This window comes from Grammomys surdaster, unplaced genomic scaffold, assembly GCF_004785775.1.
Source record: "Grammomys surdaster isolate TR1022 unplaced genomic scaffold, NIH_TR_1.0 194, whole genome shotgun sequence".
In the NCBI taxonomy this organism is placed as follows: Eukaryota; Metazoa; Chordata; class Mammalia; order Rodentia; family Muridae; genus Grammomys; species Grammomys surdaster.
The window spans coordinates 9,328,605-9,344,496 of NW_021604639.1; positions in this window are offsets into that span (position 1 = coordinate 9,328,605).

Sequence of the window (15,892 nt, forward strand, 5' to 3'; positions counted from 1 at the left end):
ATCCAGCTAAGTCTCCTTTTTTTCCTCTCAGTATTTGAAAGCATATATTAATGTACTGGCTCACCCCCTTTTCTTTTCTTACAGAAAAAAATCAAAGGAAAGAAAAATGTAATGATATAGAAACTGTCTTTGCTTAAAAGTCACTCCATGGAACACCTTAATTAGGACCCTTGCTGCTACATTACCTAGCTTATTATGTCTCTCAGTTTATGACAACTGGAAAAATCATTTAGAGCAACATGAAAATCAGCTCTAAGTTGTCTCGGATAAACCTGACAGATTGGAAAGCTGCTTTGAAAATTGTAATGGGAACTTCTAAGAGACAGAGACTTAAAACAGTTTCATGCCTGACAGTTTGTGTTGCAGAGGTAATTAGGGTTCATCAGACATTCAGCTACTAACATAATGATTTATTAATTTCTGACTCTTTTAAAGTCCTATTATTTGTCCTTCCTTCCACCCACTCACCCTTAGCAGAAAATACTTCTTCCATGGAACCCTACTATGACAAAATGTATGCCTTTGCACAGGTTTGACTGTCATCAAGGTTGTGACACTGAAATCTCACATTTTAAATGAAAGAAGATTTTTTTTTAAAAAAAAGAATCTGAATAAAAGTAATTCTGATCCTCTTTAAGTTGTAGGAAACATATGCTCTCTTTCTCAGATGGATATTGTTTAAAAGAAGAAAAGCCTTTGCACAGCTGCTGTGGAATCTCTTTTATTCCTGATGATAATGCATCTATCTTGGAGAAGCAGCAGGATTACATTGTAAATGTTTGCTGTAAAGTCTTACATGTGGCTGACAAAAGAAGACTTAATACATGAAGGGAGAAATAGGTGAAGGACACTACAGAATGTGGAGTGAAGCACTTGAAAGGAATTCGTGATTTATCATCATTGGTATGTAGGTTGTACAGTGTTGTGTATTTAAATTATTTCAGAAATAATGCAATCTCCATATTATAAATATGGAAGATACTGTGGATTCAAGGTAAGATTTCACTTAATCATTTACAACCAGTTAATGGGTCAGTACCAAAACTTCTTTAAGCCCGTTGTGATTTGGTTGCCACTGGGATTGAAGTAAGCATATCTAAAGGTGCCTCCATCCATTGCTGGCAAGTTCTTTGAAAAAGTTATTGACACAGAAGCTGCCATGTGCAAGCTTTTACCTTTGAACCATTTTAGCTTCTTTTGTGATTTTTTTTAAAACAAATTCTATTTATAAGGAATTTCTTCCTCTTTACTTTTCATGATATACCACAGATACAAGATTATGGCATTATATATGGATTTCATGAGAAAAATTACCCCAAGAATTAGAGATATTCACGAGCTGAAAAGGCAGCCATTTACTCTGTTTTGAATAGGATCTATTGCCATAGAAACTGGAAATACAGTAAAACTAAAATAAAGAGAAAAATATGTTTCTTGATAGTTGGTGACAAAGAAAACTGGCCTTTGACTAATAGAATGTCCTTTTTATCTTTGAAGAATGATCCCATACATTACTAGGATCACTGTTATCCAAAGGAATAAGGCATTTTTCATTTTAAAGACACATTAAATTAATTGTCTTTTGTTATCACAGTCTTATAGAGTCACTGTAAATGCTTTAGGTACCTTGTTCCCAGCTCTTTTAGCATGAGTCTTTGCTTCAATTTGTTTATGAGCAGTGGAATACTATTTTACAAAAACAAGAAAACAGGCTGTTATGCTTCCTTACTGTGTGGACCTCTATCTGTAGCATATAGGTAACATTAGCTCATATTTCAAGTGAATTAAATGTTAGTTAATTTAAAGGGTGTGTAAGGTTTCTTGAGGAAATTTTCATAATGATTCTTCTCCTGCACCGTTGTTATAGATTGCTTTCTTGACTGTGATCAATATTTACTATACATATACAAGGCTTTAAGACATTTTCCATATCTTTTTATGATTATTGAAAACATGGAGCAAGCATAAGAATACAACACACACACACACACACAGAGGGGAGAGAGAGAGAGAGAACAAAAAATTCTTGAAGGTAATTCTAAGATCTGCCAAGGAACTGGAATTGAACTTTACTCTGCAGGGTAAGCAGTGTCTTGGACCTTCCAACCTGGTGATGCAGAAGGTAACCTACACTGCTTATTTTCCCGAGTTTATGGGCAAGAGTGGGAAAATTGATGATGTCACAATAGCTGTGAGTTCATGTATGAAGCTGTCCTGCTGTGTCCAGTAAACACTGCTTCCTTGTAGTCATCAACTGCATCTGTCTCTTATTTTCTTTCCATTACTTTTTCCTTAGTGATTCTTGAGCCTTACAAGGAAGGCATGCAGAATAGATATTCTCTTATCTTCTAGACTTGGTTAATTGTGGGTCTCTGTACTAATCACCATCTACTTCAAATAGAGGAATCTCAAATGAAGGTTGAAAGATGATGTACTCATTGATAGATAGATAGATAGATAGATAGATAGATAGATAGATATAGATATGATATAGATATGGATAGATATAGATATTATATATATAGATATATAGATATATAGATATATAGACATATAGACATATAGACATACATATAGATATATAGATATATAGATATATAGATACATAGATATATAGATATATAGATAAATATGTATGTATATATGAGATAAGTCATTAGTAATTGGCTTAACACTGTGTCCACTAGCAGAATAGCAGGAAATTCTCTCCTAGGCCTATGACCCACTTTTCCATAGGTTCAAGGCCTGATAGTGCAAGTCAAAGTAAGACCAAATGTCAACATTGAGATGGAATTTGAACATGAATTTCTCTTATTGTGAAGACATTTGACAATTGCGAGCATCTTGGGAAAAAAGAGAGACTTTTCTCTAAGAATAAAGCACCTGATAAATTGGCTATACTCCAGTGGAAGACCATACACATGAAAACATTTGAGCTATGCAAATTGGTCTTACTGGGTCTAAAGAAATAAAAATAAAAAAAAGGAAAGGTGGGTTGGGAGGTAGGATTGATCTGGGAAAAGTCAGGAAGCTTCAAAATGAATATGATCAAAACATGTTGTAGGAAACTCTCAAAGAACTAATTAAAGCTAAAAATAATGAGAAGTTAAGAATAGAGCGTTATAAAAGTCTTGTGCTATGCCAGAACTACATCAGAGCTGTACTTCCAGATGGCTCAAAGACATTACTCCTACCTGAGGAGGAGGCATTGCTGGTTCAGGACACAATGGGGTTCTAGGATGGGAATGACAAAGAATGCTTCAGCTGTGGACCAGGGTTAGCAAATTAATGGAGATTAAAGTAAAGAAAAGAGACCTTTGGGTAAAGTGAAAAACAAGTCAGGTGAAAAAGGCATAAGATTATTCAGGGAGAGTCAATACATTTCAGAAAGAAGAAGACATAACACGAGAGAAACAAGATGCAATAATTTACTTTAAAAGCACAACATATGTGCAAAACAGTTGATTAGACACAATTGAAGATGTTACCTACAATACAGGACAGTATAGAAATAGGAATAAAAAGGTTAAAGATCATTGTGTAAGTAAGTATCTCCCTATTGCTGCAGTGTTCAAAACAGCCAGGAAATAGAACCAGCCAAGGTGTCTGGCAACAGATAGATGGATAAAGGAAATGTGGTACATGTATATGACAGAATTTTACTTAGTCATCAAGAACAATGAAGTCATGATATCTAAAGAAAATAAATGGGACTGTAAATTATTGTGCTCAGTGAGATAAGCCAGATTCAGAGGGAACAACTGAACCCAAGGAGTGGGGAAGACAAAGAGAACACAAATATGTAGATCATGAAACTAGAAATGGAGCATGGAGAAGGAGAAGAAATCATAAGGGAAGCAAGAGAGTTACATGAGATATGAAAGTGTAGGAAGGGACCACTCAAGGACTCTGGGAGAGGAAAGTGACACAAGGAAAATCAGTGAGGAAGGAAAAATCAGAAAGAAGGACAATGACACACGTACATGGAGATGGCATAATGAAACCAGTGGATTTGTTTATTTACTTAAAAATTGATTATAAAGTCTATTAAAGATCAATTGAGAAGTATTAAACTGATGTTAATTGAGTAAATGGGGGAGAAATCAATATTAATACCTTTTGTCAATAAATTGGCAACTGATCATAAATGATCATAAATTTTCATAATTGAAGAAGCTCACTACTTTTGAATAGAGCTGAACAATGATAAAAATAAAAACAAGTCTCAGCAGATAAAGGAGATTGTGACCAAGCCTGATAACCTGAAATCAATACCCAGGGCCCACAAGGTGAGAGAACCAACTTCTTCAAGTTGCCCTTTGTGTCTTGCAAGCACTGTCCCTTCCCATGCAGAGAAACAAATTAAAACAAAACATAACATAACAGTCGTGTTTCATAAACTCATCATTTATATACAATCATCCTTGTGATACAACAGTGTTTCAGTGATAAATTATAGTTTTAAAAATGTTTAAAGAGGGGCAGGTAATAATCTATCAAAAAAATCTACCATAATAATTTTAACTCTAAAATTTTTAAGGCGATATAAAGGACTCATACAATGAAAAAGAAATATCTTCCAAGAGCTAAGGCAAATATAACAGAAAGCATGGATTCTATGAAGAAATAAAATATTTTTCAACCTCCAATTGGTAAGAGAGTTTGTTACTCATACTCACTCACAGAAAAAAATAATAAATCATACCTGTCAATATTAAAAATATAATGAGAAACTAAAATGTAGGACATAACATGCAAGTAAGTCATAAAGAATTGTAAACCCATGATGCCATCATCTGAATACCAGTGATGATGATGATTATGTTGATGATGATGGTGACAACGACGATGGTGATGATGACCATTTGTGTTAAACCCACAAGCATACACACTGAAGCTGGAGAGAAGGCTAGATGCTAAAAGCATATAGTGCTCTTGTTCCCAGGACTCATGTCAGGTGTCTTATACCTGCCTATAATTAATATCAGATCCAAAGAAATTTAAAATCTTTGCCCTCTTCAAGCACCTCCACACAAAGGCATACCCACCAAAGACTATATATACATATTTAAAAGTAAAAATAAATCCTTGTAAAACCACACTTTCTAATAAAACTTGAAACAAGGATGCTTCAAAGATAGATGTCTTAGTCACTGTTCTGTTGCTCTCAAGAGACACCATGACCAAGGCCATTCTTATAAAAGAAAGCACTTAATTGGGGTTTGCTTACAGTCTGGGAGTTTAGACCATTATCATCACAGTGGGGAACATGTCTGCATGTAGGCAGACATGATGCTAGAGAGTTAGCTGACAGTTCTGCATCCTGATCTGTAGAAAGAGAGAGGCTTTGGACCCAGTATGGATGTTAGAAACCTCAAAGCCCACCCCTCAGGGACATACTTTCTTCAACAAGGCCACACCTTCTAATCCTTCTAATCCTTTAAAACAGTTCCACTCCCTGATGAGTAAAGATTTAACTATATGAGCCTATGGGAGCCATTCTTCTTCAAACAACCACAAGATAAAGTACGTTTTGTAGAGTAGTAAAGCAGATGATGTAATTTATAAAGAAGAGAGGAAAGTTAACTTTAAATATTTCTGGCGGGCAGTGGTGGTGCACGCCTTTAATCCTAGCACTTGGGAGACAGAGACAGGAGGATTTCTGAGTTCGAGGTTGGCCTGGTCTACAAAGTGAGTTCCAGGACAGCCAGGGCTATACAGAGAAACTCTGTCTCCAAAAACATTAAATATTTAATTTCCAGAAAAAGGTAAAGTAAAAGCATTTAAATTTTAATTGTATTAAAGTTTAGCGAAGAAAACTAAGTTAATTCAACATGAATTGGGCAGAAATTTTTTATTGTAAAAAAAAAAAGATGAGAATGGAAAGTAAAAAAATATACAAGCATGGAATGAGATTAATTCTAAATACAAGAGAAGTTCATCCCAATAAAATATAGTATCTGTTTGTATGACTAAAGAGCAATTTCTCCAAAGTACCTGTTTTCTAGTTCCTGAAATTTACAAATATGAGTAAGGTAAGAATCCTGAGATAGGAAGTTTTCCTGAATTGTGAGGGCAAACCAAGGTTAAGCTAAACCTCTGAGAACTTTGGACAACTGTTTCCAGAGAAAAGACTAGGACACAAGTGTCAGATGATGCAGAATTGTAGGGTTTGAACATAGCAGGAAGGGTAATGACCTTGGAGAACAAGAGCTGTTTGGAACCATGAATACGTTAGAAAGTAATCCTCCATTAAAAATTTCAAAGCAGTATATATTCTGGTAAAACCTTGATCTCAGCCCACTGAGACTCTTACTGGGCTCCTGTCCCCCACAATTTTGGGATAATACATTAGGCTTGTTTTAAACCACTAAATTGGTGATGATGTATTATAAAAGAAAATGAATACAATATGCCAGGTTATAGCCCTTCCTGATGATGCTGAATTCCAATAACCTATATAGTAGGGAGAAATACGGACACACATAGAGATAGAATCTCCTACCTCACAATCACAAATCTACAAGTATTGATATAAGAGTTTAGTTTATGGAATCAAAATTATCTTGATCATATGCTTTTCTGTCTTTCTTCTGGGTATGCATGGCTGTTTTTCCATATCAATAGATATTACCCCGCTGCAGTGGTTATGAAATGTGCTAATATAAAAACACAATACAATCATTTAACATTATTTAAAAAATTACGGGTGTGCACCTTCTGCTTACAATTTATGTTCTTATAAGTACTGTCATAATATATGATCTTGAATGGATTTATTTGATTGCTTCATTCCATACATTTTAAGAAAGATTTTTGTGGAAATTCTTGTTTAAGTAATATTAGCATTTATTACTTAAAATATAATGCTTTATTGTAATAGTGAATTATTCTGCTTTCTCTTATTTTAGCAATAGCTTTGTCTAGCAGCAAGGCACAGAAGAAGAAAGATATTTATGTTTTGTAGGGTTGTTTTTTGTTTCCATCTCTCTCAAGACTTTTATCCTTTGTGTTTGAAAGGCTGATTGTGATTGTGCCTGAAGGAGGCCATCTCCAAGTTCAAGGAGACCCACCCTCAAGCAACCTGCCATTCTACCTGCTGCCAGAAAGATCTCATATGCTAAAATTGCTGATTGCCTCAATCTGGACTGCTAAAGAAGGAATCCAGATCTCCATGGAAACAATAAATAGAAAGAAGCAAATAAGCAGCTGCATTATGAAATCAATGTCTTTTTTACTCAAACAATAATTTTCCATTTGCATATAAATAAAAATCATCTAAGCATCACAGGTAAGTAAATATGTCTCTTATAAAAAAGTCTTTTGGTAAATGACTTTGTTTCTCTAGACTCTGCTCTGGGCCTACAGAGACAATGATTAAGAACGCTTACTATTCTTACTTCAGACCCAAGTTCAGCTCCCATGACCCTTGTTCTACAACTCTCAACTGCTTATAGCTTCAAACATAGAGAATATGACAACCTCTTTGTTATGCCCAAAGTGTCCCCTCTCCTCAAAAAGATGATAGTGCTGGATAAACTTGCCTAAAGTCAGATTTCTATTTACCAGGAAAGCACATCTCCTAGGGCTTGTTTCTGTTTATGAGAATCACCATAATCTTGCCCTAAATATCAACTACCCAGTCCCAGGTCAATCTGCATAGCCTGTGAACACATCCTGCTGTCATATTGTTAAGAGGAGCCAATCAAATATCACCACTCAGACACAGGCTGTAGCCAACTGAAAGTCATTATTGCAGCTGGCATTCATTAGGTATTCAGAAACCCAAGTGCAGAACCAAGTGTCCAGAGCATGGGGTCTTGGAAGACAAAATCATCCCCTGGCATCACCTTTAGAAGCTGCAAGAAGGCATTGTACAAGCAAGCAGTTTAACAAGCCAAGATAAGCAATTAGCTGGAAGGGATGTCTGTCTGTAGAAGTAGGCAGTTTATAAGAAGCTAAGGTAAGCTAGCTGGGGTATCTTGAACATGAGTTCCTGTATAGAGTAAAGTAATTTTCTGTAGGCCTTCTCATTAAGGAGATCAAATTCTGGTGAGGCCTAAAGTTGCCTCAGCAAGAATATAAGATGGAGGAATCTCTGCATGGTCTTACTCTGTCAACATATCATATACCTTTCTTGCTTTTCTGACATTTTGCTTTTCTCTCTGTCCTGCCACTGAGAGAAAGCTTTGGCAGTTTGATTCCTAATAGACACTTCTACCTCATAGAAGACTGGTTCAGTAGTTTCACTGTACTCTTGATTATACTCCAGATCTCTGTGACTACTGGCACTGTGTGCACATGCCTATTCACATAATCCCGTAAGTAAAGGAACGAGGAGGAGGAAGAGGAGAAGGAGGAGGAGGAGGAGGAGGAGGAGGAGGAGGAGGAGGAGGAGGAGAAATAATCTTTTTTAAAAATACACTCTGCATGAAACTAACAAGATGTCCAGATTTTATTATCTGAAAATAGATGATTTTATTAATTTATTTCTCACTGAAGAAATTTTTAAGAAATGTGAAATTGGCTTGTTTAAGAAAAATTGTAAAAGAGAGAGAGAGAGAGAGAGAGAGAGAGAGAGAGAGAGAGAGGGAGAAAATCATCTATATTAATTATAATCTCAACCAAGACATAATGATTATAGTTGCACATTTATTAATGTGACTTCCAAAGGCATAATTTTTAAACAAAACTGTATCCCATTCCCCTTGTAATATGAAAGGAATAAAAATAATTAAATTTATATTCCATTTCCCTTCTTTATTTAATTTTACTTCAAGCCTTAGAAACTGACACTGAAAAATCTTAAATGTGATAGAGGTCTGTATAATCTATCTCTACCAATTAAACTATTTTATTATGTATGTATTTATTTGGAGGGCTTCAAGGGACAACCAGTTCTCTCCCTCTAAGATGTATGCCCTGGGGATAAAACTCAAGCCCCTCAGGCTTGGCTATAAGCATCTTCAGTCACTGAAACATCTTGCAACTCCACTGAAGTGTTTATCGTCTCCACTGAGTTGGCAAAAATGAGATTGGAACTATATCAACATTCAGATGCAATTTTTATCTGTTCTACTAATGTTGATGTGGTATTTCACTGAATATAGGCTGATTTTTTTGTTTGTTTTGTTTAGTTATTGTTTGGTTGGTTGGTTTTAATTTTTTGTTTGTTTGCTTTTCTTTGTTTTGTTTTTCAAAGCAGGGTTTCTCTGTTTCTCTGGCTGTCCTGGACTCCCTAGACCAAGCTGGCGTCAAACTCAAAGAGATCTGCCTGCCTCTGCCTTTTGGGTTATGGGATTAAAAGCATGCATCACTATGCCTGGCCAGTATCAACGTTTTTTAATTACTTAAAAACTGAGATCCTCATGGTCAATAAAGAAATCATTAAGGAAAAAAATATTTTTTGTTTTCCAAGAATTAAAGAAATAACCCTAACCCTAACCTAAAATAGTTCTGAGTACAGAAAATACTGGGGTTTTTTGGTTTTGTTTTGTTTTGTTTTTTATTCCAGTGTTAGCCTTACTCTCTAGTGGCTAAAGAGAGGTGTGTGTGGGGTGGACTCAGAAGATATAGTTTTTTGCAGTATCAGCAAAATCCTGATAGTTAAAATGAACTATTCATCTAGCTGGTTAAATGTTTACTTTGACATAGTAGCAATCAAGGACTTGGTAGCTTAGTACATGTGGTTACATAATGTTTCTACTATAAAATAAACAATGCTTTGGCTCTGGTTATTCTTAATCTCCAGGTGTATCTCCGACATTTCTTTAGTTGAATTTTCTGGAAGGGATGGACAAGCAGTATCAAGCCCATGATCATGATTTTCTTATAACTTTCTATTTTCATTTAGAATCATAAAAAAAGTGAGACTGTGTGAACTCTTTACTGTCTGGTGAGCAAATCCATGCCAGGAACAGAAGCTACTGATGCTAATTTTAAGTGTATTTGAATGTGAGCTAGCCACAAGGCTCAGACTTGCCTGCACTCACCATGAGAAGCAATGCCTGCCCTACTGTTCACCTCTTTACACAATCTCAGGCACAAAGACTTCAATGAAGCCTAGGGCTGTGGCCCAGATTCTTGGGAGCCTCAGAGGATTCCCCACCCCCAGAAAATGCTGAGGTAATCTACCTTCGTAAGCCTGGAGAATAGATTTTTAACACCCACTCCTCAGAGGAAAAAAAACACTTTAGATCAGTGGTTCTCAACACTCCTAATGCTGTGCCCCTTTACTATAGTTCCTTATGTTGTGATGACCTCCAACTATAACATTATCTTGTTACTACTTTATGACTGTAATTTTGTTATTACTATGATTATATTGTAAATATCTGATATGCAGGATATCTCATATAACCCTACCTAGAGATGTAACCATAAACAAAGGGGTTATGACCCACAGGTTGAAGACCACTACTTTAGATATAAAGTATCTTTAACTTTTTAACTAAAGATAATAAAAATATAAATAATGTGATGGTTAATCATCATTGACAACTTGGCAAGATTCTAGAATCACCCAGGACAGAAACCTTTGGACATTCCTGGGGCGTCATTTCTTGGCCTGGAATCCTGGATTGGATGCAAAGGAGAAGGTGAGGTGAGTTCTGGCATTCATCCCTCTATGCTTTCTGTCAATGAAATGGAAGGTGCATCTGCAGACTGATTGACGGTTTAGAACAGCAGTGGTGTGGAGAGGTTGGACTGTTGCAGGTCCATAGGCCAATTACCTTATCTTGGCAAAGAGTTATCCTTCTTCTTAGTCATTCCTTCCATTCCTCAGCCTCTGACTATGGTTGTGATGCTGTAGAGCCCACTACTATGACTTCCTGATGTGATGGACCGTAACCAGAAACTAAAACCTGAAACAGACCCTTTGTCCTCCGATTTGCTGTTTGTTAGTGTATTTTATCACAGCCATAGAAAATGAAACTAGAACACATGTGCCCAAAATACACAAGAGTCACCAATGTGTTAACAGTTACTTTTCTTTTGTTTCTTATAATTATCAATAAGCTCAAGTTGACTAAAATGCATTTATGTGTTTGATTTAAGAATAAGGGAACAAATCCCATGAGAGGAAAAGAAGAGGAAGAATGACTGAAGAGCCATCAGAAGGTCACAGCTCTAGGTAGACAATCTGGGAGAACTCATATTTCCAAATGAGCTGGGCTGCCCTTTTCTTCTCTATTAATAATATTAGTCTTCGAGCCTCTTGACATCAAAATTGGTTAGTGTTACCAGTGACCACACCGCAGATCTGGGATGTTTTCATGATTTCAGATAGTACACGTTCATAGGTAAATGTTTATAACCTAGTAAACTAACAATTTCCTTTAAAATAACCAATTTTGTTAAAATGACCAGGACTTGTTAAGTGGTTGTAAAAAAAATAGTTCACACTTGATGTTGGCACTCTAAAAGAATTGATTATTTGCCAGGTTTTCCTGTTTCTTCCCAAATCAAATCATCATTCCAACTAATCGGTATGTTTTTAGCTGCTTGGAATTTTATTATGTGATTAAAACCTAACATAGTCTATTCCAAAGAATACTTGAGTAGACACGTTGCATATGCTTGTATGCAAGGTGAAGTCAGAGGTTCCAAAAGACTGAAAAGTCAGTTCTAGGCCAGCTTGAACTATGGGGAATTGTGGGAATCTACCAAAGTGTAGCATCCAACAAAGCTCCAACATTCATCTCCAGAAAACGTCAAATGAAGGCCTGGGGCTGGAATTCAGAGGCAGAGCATTTACCTACCATGCCTGAGGCCCTAGCCTCAGCCCTTGTTAAGAAAATATTCTTAGTATGGTTGTCATTGCTATCATAAAACATCATGACCAGAAACAAGTTGTGGAGGAAAGGATTTATTCAGATTAAAGGTCTACATCATCATTCGTTATTAAAGGAAGTCAGAGCAGGAACTCGAACAGGGCAGAAATCTGGAGACAGGAGCGGATGCACAGGCCATGGAGAGATGCTACTTACTGGGTTGCTCCTATGCCTGCTTTCTTATAGAACCCAGGACCACCAGCCTAGGAGAGGCCCCACCCACAATGGGATGGGCCCACCCCCATGAATCACTAATTAAGAAAATTCGCTAAAGGCTACCTACATCCAGATCATATGGAGACATTTCTCAACTGAGGCTCCTTCCTCTCAGATGACCATATCTTGGGTCACACTGACATAAAACTAGTAAGCACAATGTTAAATAAATACTTGGACCCAAGGACATGCATCACTATACTAACGGAGAAGGGGAGGCCACAGATCCTTCCCAGCTCCTGCTTTGCCATGTCTTGACGGTGGAAATAATACGTCAAATTATATTTTTTCTTTCTTTTTTTGTCCTCCTCGGGGTCATAAAATTGACTTTTGGAGCCCTGTGAATAGGGAAGTTTCTAGACGGGCAGGTCAGCAAAATGTGTGCAGAGGTGCACACACATGCTGCTTGCTGATTGCAGACATAAAAAGACCCATATGCTCATCCTTCAGCCCCACTTTCCCCTCAGGAGTGACCATGGCGTCTGGTATTGAGATCAGAGACCACCAGAGGCTTCCAGGGTGGTGATTCACATCTTAGAGATTCCAGTCTTAGCCAGCAACCCATACGGACAACAGATATCCTCTGAGCAAGAAATAAATGTCAGCTGTAAGGTCACAGGATGAACTTCGTACCGAAACACAATCTGGCTTAACATGAAAAGCTCGCACTCTAAAAAGTATTTTTCTGTCTGAAAAGCCATTATTATATGTGTAAAACACAACCGATGCACAAAACCTCTTACAAAATGTGCATTTCACAGTTCTCAGAGAGATAGAAGGGAGTGCCAGTGGTCCTGGAGATGCCTGAGCCAGAAGAGGAGCACCCAATTCCTCCTCATTCCATGCCTTCTGTTAACCCCGCCTTGCTTGTACCCAATTTGAAAATCAGGCTTCCAAATAAGATCTTACCTTACCAAAGTTCCCCACCCTTGCTTAGAGGCAAAATCTTAGAACAACTGGATTAAACGATTCCAGCTGCGGAACTCTAGCCTATGTATAGTCTCATGTATGCTTGCTGAGTAATTTGCTGACTTCAAATTCCTGTAAATCATGTAAGCTTCTGCCAAAAGGCTCAGATATGCTGGGACAACCCCTGTCTTGCATTGCAACAGCTGACCTTTGGCATCTGAAACACTTTTGTTTACAAACTGTGATCCATTACAATGTATTGAGTGATTAAAACCTGACCAAGTTGGGGAAAGATGAGCTGAGAATTAACTCAGGGCTGGAGATCAGTTTGTTTGTTTCGTTCCTTGTATGAGCTTGGCCTGACATTACTTGAGCTCCTCTAGCAAAGAGCGGGCTCTCTGCCAGTATTAGGAGTAGGCTGGAAAGCAGAATCGGTGTGTGCAATGTGCTCCTCTTACAACATTCCTGTCGACTTGGTATTCTTCTGTGAAATCCATCTGGAATGTTTGAAAAAGAAATGTGCTCCTTACTGGGTTATTAATGAAAGGGCAGATTGACACCATTATGGAGATGGGCTTTATTAGCCAATGTGGTGGTGTTTTCCTTGCAGAGTCTCGGCTATCTGAAGGTTAAATATGCAAGTCCATGTTAGCTGACTGTATGTCGATAGCCTGTAATTCTTTCCTATTAGGCAATTTAAGCATTCTGCTCTCACTGCAGCCAATGCTTAAGAAAGCCCTAAAGGATGGCAGCTATCGACTTTAATCAGACATCAGAGCTTAACCTAATAAAAAATTGCTTTGGGGCCATGCATAATTAAATGAGCATATTTAGAAGTCAAAACACTGTATTTTCCATGGGAAATAATATTATTATAGTGATAGAAATATAAAATTATGAATTCCACAGCTGCACTAACATGCATGTCCTAGACGTAAACAAATAGAGGGTGAATTAATTTTAAATTTCCTTAAAATTTCCGGTGCCTGGTGAATTCAAAATAAATCCAAACCGTCTTTCATTAGAAAGGAAGTTTTTATATGTTATTCTTCGTTGGTATGAGTAGGTGGTTACATTGTTTTCTTTGTTATAGTTCACTCAATAATAGGATAAAAAAAATGAGTAGGCAGTAGCTATTACAGCTAACAATATAACCTGGCATCGAATTCGATAAGAGAGAGAAAGAGAGATGGGATCTACTAAGTAATTTCATTTGCAATAAGTGGTCCAAAAAATCCTCACTCACAAAGACACATAGAGCATAAAATGGTTAACTACCAGAAACCCAGGAAGCTACAGCTCCCCAGGGGACACATGATAATGTAACATACAAATAACTCTTGTGCAGCAGGGAAACATTTCCCAGCAACACTCCACCTGGAAAGATGTTTTCTTCTCTCCCAAAGGCTACATTAAAAATCTCTTCCTTGAAACACTTGGCTAACGATAGTGAGAAAAGAAGGCATTTTGAGGCCCACATGCATTTTCTACACTCAAGCATTTTATTGAACAATTGCGGGTAGAAGTCTAACATACTGGAAGAACATTCCTGCATTTATTTGTGGGTTAATTGTCCACAAGATCCTAGGCATAAAGGTGGGTCAACAGAGCCTACAAGGCCAGAAAATGAAAGAATAATATGCTGGCTAAGTCTCAGTAAAACTTTCAACATGGTCATGATTCCATACTTCTAGGACAACCAGAGATTTGAGGATTGCCTGGTCAATCTTTATAAAAACCAGCTACACACTATGGAGGAAAACCTGTTTTCAAGGGTACCTAGCCTGAGACATTGCCAACTTCCACTTATCTCCTGTGATTTAATCCAAACCACACAATCAGAAAACAAGAATCCCTTAGGGTCCTTTTGTGGTACTATAATAGAAGAGCTGAGTCTGAATAACATATATAGAAATATATATATATTTCCCCCCTATGGTTATAGAGCATGGAGGTCTGAGATTATGCCATAGTATTTCATGCCCAAGAAAGACTTCCTTCTCTGGTGAATGGGCTGTTGTGACCTCAGAGGGTTGGAGATGAATGAGCATGAAGGAACACATGCCCTCAGTCAAGTACTTCTACAAGTTTATCAATCACATTGGTTAGGGTAAAGCTCTGTGATGAAGTTACTTCTCGAAGGTTACCATACCAATACCACTGAATAGGAAGGCATGTCAGCATGACGTTCTGTGCTGATAAAAATATGCAAACCACTGCAGAGAAATCCATAACCAGCTGTAATGCTAAAGGATAGTCCTGTGAAAAGAGCAGAGAAAAATCAGAAGAGAAAAGAGAAATAGATCAATAGAAGAAGAGCCAATATGAGCATGTCTCATGGCCACATTTGAGCATGGTCTTCACTTTTACTCTAGTGAGAAGCAGAAACATCATGTTTGTACATTAGAATGTGCATGTGTCAAATGTTTTAAAGTAGGGAATAATATTAAAGGAAAAGATTTATAATCACACCAACAGTACTTTTTAAGAATGAATGTTATCCATGAATTAATATTTAAAAAAATCAAATATTCTTTCAACCAAGCAAAAAAAAACACAAAAGAATAAAACTCTATAATAATAAAATATGCATCATCATCAAATGTAATTGATTTTAATTCTTTAGTTTTCCTTATTTCAATTCAATATGTAAAGAATATATATATATATATATATATATATATATATATATATATATTCTTACCAAACTGCTTACCGATCTTTTATATTCAACAATATGTATTTGAATAGGAAGATCTGAAGAGTCTCCCTGATTCCAAGAACTGAGTAGTTCCGTAATCAAGACAAAGGTTTTATGAACATAAAGACAAAAATAGACTACTGTAACACAGTACAAATTCTAGAACAAAATCCCCCAAGAGCTGCATAGTATTTTAGTGTGGAAGGTAAACATCTTCCAGAGGACCCAATGA